The sequence below is a fragment of the Acartia tonsa genome, chromosome 13 (assembly GCF_053477335.1).
Source record: "Acartia tonsa isolate MP-2025a chromosome 13, ASM5347733v1, whole genome shotgun sequence".
NCBI classification, from domain to species: Eukaryota; Metazoa; Arthropoda; class Copepoda; order Calanoida; family Acartiidae; genus Acartia; species Acartia tonsa.
This window is the reverse complement of record NC_137272.1, coordinates 31,262,511-31,274,454: the sequence shown is the minus strand read 5'-3', so window position 1 is coordinate 31,274,454 and position 11,944 is coordinate 31,262,511.

Genomic DNA, 11,944 nt, shown 5'->3' with positions numbered 1-11,944 from the left:
TGTTGTGTCTTAGATTGGTTTTAGACTATTTTTCTACCCCAACCTTCCCCTATAGAGCTCTTAGATCTTAAAGGCGCAGGATCATTTATATGATAATATATACAAATTAATAGATACATTGAAACATAATTTGATTTATATATTGATTCTATATCTATCAACTATCAACTAATTTGCATTATATATTGAACTAAATAAATAGAAGAGTGGTGTCTATAGTTCTTTTTACTGACGGTATAACAGTTTAATTACTACCTAGACTATTATGAAAGGTATAAGACAATTGCCGATAACTTGATGTATTAATACACAAAATTACCCCTTCTCTAGATTACAATTAGTGGTTGAAACGTATGGACATTTAACCTTATAAACCAACCAATCAAAATCCCAAACAAGAAAACGTTATTATAAAACTTTGGTGACTAGTGTAATAAACAGCCCATTGTATTGTCCTCTCTCTTTCTCTCTCTCTGGTCATAAAGACTCTAAACAAATTAAGCTAATTAAATGGATGCTTTATTTTATATAAATGTCTTTGAATTTCTAAAGTCTACTTTCTGAAATCAATAAAAAAAATCTGAAAATTAAATTGGCATTCCGTGATTCTGTCATTTTACAGTTAATTATTGCCCTAGTATGTATCTATTTATCCTGTTGTTATAATACGGACCTTTATTGTCCTTAGAACTGGACCTATCAATCCTGATATTTGATGATAAAGCAAAGTTAAAATAAGGACCATTATAAACATTAGTAGGGCAGCTATAAAATTTTATAAAACCAACGAAAGTATAATAGTATAAACTCAACTAAATTAGTGTAAGAAAACACATAAAAAGCATGACTATTGTAAAATTGTGTTTGTATTTTTCTCAAAAAGGGCATCTACCTAGGAATAAGACAATGGCCGATAAATTGATGTTCATCCAAAATGATGCTACACAAAATAACCCTTTCTTCAGATTACAATGCTTGGTAGAAAAGTGTGGACACTCAACTTAATGAACCAACCAATCAAAATTCCATAAGAGACTCCAAAGTTGTTAAGCATACGAATATGAAAAATTTACACTAGTTTATTCAAATCCTATAAAGAAATGTTTCAAATGTACTTCAAAACATCAATAACCTTCGCTATTAAAAAACTATTACAATTATTTTGTAAAAGTAAGTTTTAAAAACAATGTTTTAGCAGTATCACAATACATTATGAGGCAAATCTTGGCTGTAAATAAACTCTCATACAAGGGTAACAAGCAATTTTAGAAACCCTCTTTTTTATAAAGGCTTCAAAAGACATTTAGAAACTATAAAATTACAGAACAGTGTACGATAGTAAAAGACTGGATTTATACTGTGATAATAGCACAGAAAATAACTGTGGGAACCACCAATTGGTAAAAATACACTTACTAACTGAAATTCTATCCTCGTATCATGTTAGAGTTGTCAGAACTTGTACTCTCATTCATAGATAGATACATTAGAATAGATAGATTAAGATAGATAGATAGATAGATTAAGATAGATTAAGATATATAGATTAAAATAGATAGATTAAAATAGATAGATGTAGATAGATATATTAAGATAGATAGATTATTACTGATAGATTAAGATAGATAGATTAAAATGGATAGATTAAGATAGATAGATTGAGATAGAGAGATTAAGATGGATAGATTAAGATAGATAGATTGAGATAGAAAGATAAAGATAGATAGATTAAAATAGATAGATGTAGATAGGTAGATTAAGATAGATAGATTAAGATAGATAGAAAGATTAAGATAGATAGATTAATATATTTTATATAGATAAAGATATATATATTAACATAGATAGATTAAAATAGATTGATTAAGATAGATAGATTAAGATAGATGGATTAAGATAGATAGATAAATTAAGTAGCTAGATAGATTAAGATAGATAAATAAATTAGGATAGATAGATTAAGATAGATAGATTAAGATAGATAGATTAATATAGATAGATTAAGATAGATAAATTAAGATAGATAGATTAAGATAGATAGATGTAGATAGATAGATAAGGAGAGATTTACTAAGTTGGATAAATTAAGATTGATAGATTAAGATAAGTACATTAAGATATATTAGATTAAGATATATAAATTAACAGAGATAGATTAAAATAGATTGATTAAGATAGATAGGTTAAGATAGATAGATTAATATAGATAGATTAAGATAGATAGATTAAGATATATAGATTAAGATAGCTAGATTAAAATAGATATGTTAAGATAGATAGATTAATATTGATAGATTAAGATATATAGATAGATAGATTAAGATAGATTAAGATAGATAGATAGATTAAGATAAATGTATTAAGATATATTAGATTAAGATATATGTTAACAGAGATATATTGAAATAGATTGATTAAGATAGATAGGTTAAGATAGATAGATTAATATAGATAGATTAAGATAGATAGATAAAGATAGATAGATAGATAGATTAAGATAGATAGATTAAGATAGATATATTAATATTGATAGATTAAGATAGAAAGATTAAGACAGGTAGATTAAAATAGATATGTTAAGATAGATAGATTGATATTGATAGAATAAGATGGATAGATTAAGATAGATAGATAGAGAGATTAAGATAGATAGATTAGGATAGATATAAACATACATAGTTTTATTATAGGGAGATAAATTTAAGATGCGCCTCTAGCCTTTGGGTAAATTTTTATATTAGAAAACACTTAGTTCTCTGTAGCATAGCCTAACAGTTGCGTTCTTAGAATAACAACATGGAAAACAACATCCATAAAAGCAGAGCTCTGAAACAGAAGGACAATCTAAATTGTAAGAAAACGTGTTACAAAACTGCTTAGATACAGGATACTGTTTAAGGACATACTTATGTTTTTAGTACTTACATTATTCCAAAAGTCAACAGGCAAAGTTTGAAATCAACAGGGCAATTCTAACATTCATAGATTACGAAAATAAATAACCATTCCGGACGTACGGACAGACCGACCTTAATTATAGAAAAGCTTCGCTTTAAAAATAGTTGAACTTAAGTCTCGTGTCAGCAGTTATATGTAATCCGTCTACTTTTGTTACATAGAAAAACAGTTCAACTTTTTTTAAAGTTTAGAAAGGAACAAGAGCTGGATCTTTAAATATGTAGCCGTTGCCGTAGCCGTGGCCAGAGTTACAGCCACTAACCTAATACCGATCTTTAAATCAAATTGGCTACGCGTGGCCACGGCTATATGCGATCTATAAATCACAACCACTTTTTGAATTTTCAGCAAAAATATGAAGAAAAAAAAAATAATAATAATATGTAAAAGCTTTAAACATTAAACATCCACGTTATTGGCAGCACTGGCAGTGGCGACGGCTACGACTACTACTACGGCCACTACTACGGCCACGGATACGGCTAAACATTTAAATATCCAGCTAAGGACGATTATAGATGTTCAGAAAGACGGACATTTACAATGATACAGTAGCTTTGCTGCCGATAGAAGATGGGATAAAACTTTTGATAGATTGCTCAAATATCATGGTGATAATACATTCAATAATCTGGTGTGTATTAACTTCCACAAATATCATGGTGATATTATATTCAATAATCTGGTGTGTATTCACTTCCACAAATATCATGGTGATATTATATTCAATAATCTGGTGTGTATTAACTTCCACAAATATCATGGTGATATTATATTCATTAATAATCTGGTGTGTATTCACTTCCACAAATATCATGATGATATTATATTCAATAATCTGGTGTGTATTCACTTCCACAAATATCATGGTGATATTATATTCAATAATCTGGTGTGTATTCACTTCCACAAATATCATGGTGATATTATATTCAATAATCTGGTGTGTATTCACTTCCACAAATATCATGATGATATTATATTCAATAATCTGGTGTGTATTCACTTCCACAAATATCATGGTGATATTATATTCAATAATCTGGTGTGTATTCACTTCCACAAATATCATGATGATATTATATTCAATAATCTGGTGTATATTCACTTCCACAAATATCATGGTGATAATACATTAAATAATATGGTGTGTATTCACTTCCACAAATATCATGGTGATATTATATTCAATAATCTGGTGTGTATTAACTTCCACAAATATCATGATGATATTATATTCAATAATCTGGTGTATATTCACTTCCACAAATATCATGATGATATTATATTCAATAATCTGGTGTATATTCACTTCCACAAATATCATGGTGATAATACATTAAATAATATGGTGTGTATTCACTTCCACAAATATCATGATGATATTACATTCAACAATCTGGTGTGTATTCACTTCCACAAATATCATGGTGATATTATATTCAATAATCTGGTGTGTATTCACTTCCACAAATATCATGGTGATATTATATTCAATAATCTGGTGTGTATTCACTTCCACAAATATCATGATGATATTACATTCAACAATCTGGTGTGCCTCCACTTCCCCTTATGTATCACAATATTAAATCTTCAGAACCGCACTTTACCCTTTGTTTCACTACTATCATGAAATCAATTAACATTTTTTTGCCAGGAAGGGAATGGACAAAGCACTGGTACCTAAAGTTTTATAGACACATCATCTTATTCGTTGGCTCAGAAAATTTGGGTACTTTTTTAAAATTTAGTTTGGTTGGTTCAAACCAAGTAGTGTTCAAACTTTTCAACCAACAATTTAGATGTACAGAGTCATAAGGTTTATCAACATTAGGGATGGATATCAATTTATTATCCATTGTCTTATTTCTTAAGATATCTGACTCTTTGGGGTTGTAACTTGTAATAATACGCGGAGATGAATGCACACTCCATATTAGAAGAGATCATTGCACCAAACAAGTATGGTTTTATTTAATTGTAGCACAGCGTTTTAAAACTATACCAATCTATATATTATTTAATATAACGATATGAATAAAATTCTTTAATCTATCAATCTATACATTAAGGTTTATTAATCTATCTTTCTATTTATTCATCGATCAATCTATCTATCAATCAATCAATCTGTCTATCAATCTATCTATCTAATCTATCTACTAATCCAACGATCATTATCTATCAATCTATCATTTAATTTATCTATCTATTAACTTTATTAACCTATCTAAGTTGTAATTAAAGATAGTTTGTACTTGAGCTTTAAACTTTACTCTTCCAATGGGGCTTTTCTTACTTGTTATTTTTATAATTTTACACCAGAATTTCTGTCTAATGTAGTTTTCTTTTGTACCGTTATTCTTATTTATATTTTATTCGAGAAATAGCTTTAGATTTCCCTTTTCAGGCAGTTTAAGTAGCAAAGATACTCTACAACTTACCTAGTCTGTTTGTCCGTAGTTCCAACAATTGTAAATTTAATTTACATGGCTGATATTAAAGATAGTTAGACTGGTTTTTTGTGTGAATATTCCCTAAACCAGTCTATCAATTTTCCAAGTACGTCCTTTTCAATAATTTTACAACAAATCAAATATCCTTTTCTGGATGTTGTCATCCTTGTTTACATTTAAACAAGTTTACATAGTGGATAATTAGACAAGTTTGCATTAATAGATAGATTAACAGATAGATAAATAGATAGATTAACAGATAGATAAATAGATAGATTAACAGATAGATAAATAGATAGATTAACAGATAGATAAATAGATAGATTAACAGATAGATAAATATATATTATAACAGATAGATAAATAGATAGATTAACAGATAGATAAATAGATAGATTAACAGATAGATAAATAGATATATTAACAGATAGATAAATAGATATATTAACAGATAGATAAATAGATATATTAACAGATAGATAAATAGATAAATTAACAGATAGATAAATAGATAGATTAACAGATAGATAAATAGATAGATTAACAGATAGATAAATAGATATATTAACAGATAGATAAATAGATAGATTAACAGATAGATAAATAGATAGATTAACAGATAGATAAATAGATAGATTAACAGATAGATAAATAGATAGATTAACAGATAGATAAATAGATAGATTAACAGATAGATAAATAGATAGATTAACAGATAGATAAATAGATAGATTAACAGATAGATAAATAGATAGATTAACAGATAGATAAATAGATAGATTAACAGATAGATAAAGAGATAGATTAACAGATAGATAAATAGATAGATTAACAGATAGATAAATAGATAGATTAACAGATAGATAAATAGATAGATTAACAGATAGATAAATAGATAGATTAACAGATAGATAAATAGATAGATTAACAGATATATAGATAGATAGAAGGATAGATAAATAGAAATGTTTATAACAACAGATTGATTAAAAAGGATATCTTGTTTGATTTATATAAAAAAAATAGATTGCTAGGTAGATTAACATATAAGGATAAGGAAAGGACATAAATTGTACTATTTCCTCATTGATAGGTGTAAAAACTTTGTGTACTTTTTAAAATTTTAAAAAGAGTTGGTTCAAGGGCAGCTGAATTTGAGTTTCCGATTGTGTACATAGCACCCTCATCCTATCTTAATATTTACTACTTTCAAAAAAAGTTTCAAGCTTCAAAAAAAAAATCAAAATTAGAAAAATTAAATTTTGAATGTATAATATATAAAGACATTATATCGCTTTTCCCTTTGACTGGAGTAGCTGAAAATAGGTTTTACAATAGTTGGGTTATCTGCTGTACAACTTTGGGAATTAGGGAAGAAATAGGCAATCAATTTTCAGTTCATCTGGTTCAAACCAGCTATGTCAAAACATTTAAACCAATAATTTAAATCTTCAGGAGAGGCTAAATTATGTTGAATGTACATTAATTTATAGTCTTATCCCTTAAGATCCCTGCATTAATAGATTCCTAACCAAGTTATTGATATTAGAATGTGTGAGGATAGTTTCAAAGAAGACATGAAGACTCTGGTTCCTGGATTTAGGAATTTTTAATTAGCCAATCATTTTGCTGTTATAATATCAACATTGAAGCTTAGCAACTCTATAATCATTTCCAGAAAGTACAAACGTCCATTCAAAACATGCTGATTTTTTACATTTTGACAACAAATTTTGTATGTTTTATTGTCCTTAAACAGTATCCTGTATTTAAGAACATATTTGCTTACAATTTTGTATAGACTTATGCATTGATATTAAACTTATTCAGTTCTGACATTCTAAAAGTGTTAATGTTCGTGTGTCCTACTTTCTGAGCTTCCCGTATTTATGTTGTCAACTTGTCTTTAAAAAGTAATATAGTTTTCTCGTATTCATTCGAATCCGGTGGATAGGAACCGGTTCTCATCCATACGAAAAAACTATGTCTAGCATCGTATTATATCCAGTTTTCTACGAATATAGAAATGTACAATCATAAGATTAAAACTAGTTTTTTTGCCGGTGCCTTCGGCACCGCGGGGCTTTAATTGTACATTCTATATCCGCGGAAAGCCGTTTATAATACGATGAAAGAAATAACTATTAAGTTATTCAATTATCTAATCAAAATTTTTAAAGCTTTCTCGTACTTTGTATGGCCCATGGAATCTCTAAAACAGAGGTCTTCTAAAAATTTGTTCGTTTTTTTTCGTTTGTGTCTGTTACAAAATGGAGTGGTTTTCTATAATTTTTATAGAGGCTAGGGGTGGAGCCACTTTGTAGTTTGTATAGGATATGCTATATAAGTTCCGTGATTTATTTTCTTAAACAATATAAAAAAATAGAGAAATGTCCTTGTTTATTGGCTAAATTAAAAATTTTATTAGTGATCTTGTGATAGCAGATGCTTCTCCTGTACATCAAACTGTTTGGATAGGTAAGATAGATAGATAGTCAAATAAGATAGAAAATAGTCATTTAGATAGTTGGATAGTTTACACAAAGAATAGAAATAGAAGAGTAGAAGAATATTCTGAACCCTTTTTTCGTCAAATCTAAGAGAGAACATTCCTAGCAGACAAAAGTATTGTTTACTTTCGACTCAAGCTGATGTAGATTCTTAAAAAATGATAGACTCGCTATTCGATAATGAGGCAAAATTATTTTTGTGAAAAATCATCCAAAAGCACATTAAAAATCTACAAAAATTAAACAAAATCATATGTTAATAACCCTCTTAAGATTTTATTTCATTTTTGTAAATTTTTTTATTCGATTTTGGAGGATTTTTCACAAAAATAACTTTGCCTCACCAGCGAGTTGCCAGCCTAACTTTTTTTTTAAGAATCCAACTTTGTTTCAAGCTTTCAAATTGTAAACGAAATTTTTGGGCAATTAATTCTGATTCCGCAAAGCTTTCTACTAAGAAAATATACTGTTAACAGCTGACTTTTATGTATGTATGAAATGAAAAAAAACATGCCTTCGTAGGAAAATGTGTACATAATTTCAACCAATGAGATCCAATGTAAATTCCGATGCGATTCTCCTATTGGCTCAATCAGACATTCCCTCCCTTTCTTAGTACCTTTATTACACAAAGCTAGTATTAAAACCAGTATTTAAGCCAAAGCCAAAGAGCCCGTTTATAAAAATTTGGGTACCAGTATAATATACAGTCTCATGGCTTCTCACTCCCTGAATAAGGCAGAAAATTGTATTATACCATAAAAGAATGGTTTCTAAAAATTAAAATCATTTGTTTTAATATTTATAAAAAGCTAGTTTAGAACCAATCAATTCAGTTTTATTAAAGGTACCAAAAGTTTTAAAGCCAAAAAATGTGAGATCATGTTAAAAAACTTTGGGTGCCAGTATAATATGCATTTCCATGGCCCTCTTTGAATAAAGCAGAGGATTGTAATATACCATGAGTAGAATGGTTTCTTCATATGTCGTCATACTATTGGAATAGTTTGAACAGTGAATTAATATTTAGAACGAGGCTGAGAGGTGTTTTCACAAAAGAGCAAAAATCAACGGAAAATATAAGATAAAATGTACTTGTTTATTTCTAATGGAGGATAATCTGGAGGACATAAATCCAGCAGATCTATAGTGTATTGTAAATTAACAAGTACAAGTGCCAAAAACTGCTTCTTAATACATGATCTAATTCAAGAATATCTTTGCTTCATACCCTTTAGAAAATAAAATTCTTTAAAAATATTTGAAAAACTAGAAAATAAAAAAGTTAAAACCATGTGATATTGTTCAAAATATGTACTGTAGCTAAATGAGTTTATATGTGGATTTTCAAAAAAAGTCTCATAAACGTCTGTATTGATCTGTCTACGATTTTAAAAGAAGCTTGTTATTGGTCCTTAAGTAGGTTTTTGAGAGGTCTTTTAGGTGGTTTATAAGCAACCCCTTGAAAAGGTAAAAAATTATACTCTTTTGGTATTTTTGGTTTAATTGAAAGTTTACTCGATGACGTGGTCTAAGTTATTTAGTAACTACAATATAACAGCTCAATATTAGACTACTAAAAATGAAAAATATACTGTCATACTGGTGTAGCAAATATCTTAAAAACATCAACTATTGGAGGATGGTTTGGAAATCATGGGTGTCAAGACTTTGAAATGAGCAAATACATTTCTTTATGAAAGCAACATGACGGGAGATCGCCTCCATAATCCTCCCTTTATTCAAGTGCCCCCAGGGGCGTAGTTGCTAGTTTTTATATAAGACAAACAGGATCTTTTTTAGGGTAAAATTATTTTCTTTCTCCCATTCTCAAGTTCTTTGTATAATTAGCTTTCTTATATTATTTCTCTTTTTTCATAATACTTCCTCTAGTTGTGAATTTAATGTTTCCTTATTTTATTTTATTTCCTCTACTTTTATATTCTTCTTTAAGTATATTAAAACAGAACAATACACGGCACTAATGTTAAAAAAACTATCCACAAATCAGGGGCAAGCTTTTGGGAGGGGTAAAAATTTAAAAATAAAAATTTGGGGGGGGGTAATCTTAATGTCATAGAGGGAAGCTTTATTATTTGGGAGGGGGGGTAAAAATTGAAAATCCCATATTTTTTGGGGGGGGTCATCACCCCCATTACCCCCCCCCCCCTTGGACGTCTATGCACAAATAACACACAGCTTGAAAGTAGGAACATATTTTAATCAGTTACATTCTATCCTTGTCAACCTTTTTGCTTCTTTCTGTACCAAAGTTTGTTTGAAACATATTTAAATATCTTTTCAAACTTGCATTTTGACCAATACATAAAGTTGGTAACCCTGGAGTTCAGTTATGCTCTGAGAGGAGTAGTCTCTGGGCCTGAGCCGGCACAATCAGCTGATTGGGCTTTGCTCTCACTGGTTTCTTTAATTTTTCCTTCACATACAATCACATTTATGTAAGATTTCCATCAGAGCCTGTAATCTAAAAGAGCTTGTGATATATTATCTCTTAAGGGACCATTTTTTTGTCCCAAGCCATGCTTCCTCCCCGGCAGACAACATTAACTGAGGATCAAATTACAGCAGAGTGGCCAACTTTAACCTTTTTCTGAAATATTCTATTATTTTTAACTTTAAAAAAATGTCCAATTTTACTCATCTAAATATTAATTCTAATCACGTAAATAAGAATCAAATAATTCTTTATTATCAATTTTGTGTAACGGCCACCCTGTGAAAAAGAATGGAATATTAAGTTTTGATGATACATGGTTCTTCCATCCAGTCAGTACAGTTGTATTTCTGGAGCTATGACCTTGGGGAATAAGTTTACCCATGCTGTGAGTAGTTAAAATTGAAGAATACAAATTTTGTGACAGTTAATAAGTTTGATAGTTATTTTGAATATTTAAAGCAAAAGAATTTTTGGGATTTTATAAAGTTCAAATATAAAAAAAATTAAAGGAAAATATTCTTTAAAAATATTAGATATATGTACTAAAGAAAGTAAAATTAACAGATTAATTTAATTAAAATTTATCTTAAAAAAGGAAATTATAGATAATATTTTATGCAGAGAAAAGAAACCTTAATAGAAGTTGGGAGAGTTGAACTTTGCCAGAAAAAGTTTCAAGTATTTTGCACATTTGGTGTGTGGGTGTGTGTGTGTTCAAAGAGTGATTCATAAAATAATTTGTTCTGAAATAAAAATGAAATATTTAAAGATTGTTACAACTACCTGAATTTGATTGAATTTTAAAGTTTGTTGTATAAAATTTGCCATTATGAACCTCTTTTGCTAAATGATATATTTTTTATTTCTTTTTGAATTAAAGAGAATAAAAGTATTTAGAATCTTCCTGTAAATGTATGTGATCTTGTGTGGGATACTGCTGGCTTTAAATCTTCTGGGAGTATTGCAATAATATTAGGAAATGCAATTTCTTGGCCATTCTACATTGCTTTATGGAAGGATTCCCATCTTGCTTTATTTATTTAAAAAGATATTAAACTTGAAAGGAAATATAAATGAGTTTTTTTGATATACTGTTTCTGTGTAAAAGAGATTTAAATTTCTGACTTGTGATGATTAGGAGAAATTATTTTCAGAGGCTTGGTATGAAATACAAGCAAGAATTATAATAATCTCATTGTAAGTGCTAATGTGGGTTCAAAAGTTTTGATGTCATAGCTGCATCTTGTAGTTGCTGGCAGATTAAACCAAACCTAGAACCCACCTCTAAATGGTGATATAAACGCCCCTATATCATTAAAGACTGATGGGCATATGTGATGTTTTTGAAGTTATAAGTGGATGAATAAGCTGTAAAAATGATGACACGGGTGTTTAAAATGATGAATTATGAAATGGATTTGGAAGGTAATTTTTATTTTATTTAATACCTATCTATAACATAAATTACACCAACGTGTGTCTTTGTCAGTCATCTGTTCTGGTTATAGCACGGTTTTAATCTATTTCATTGGAGGATGGGACATCTACATAAAGAAAGA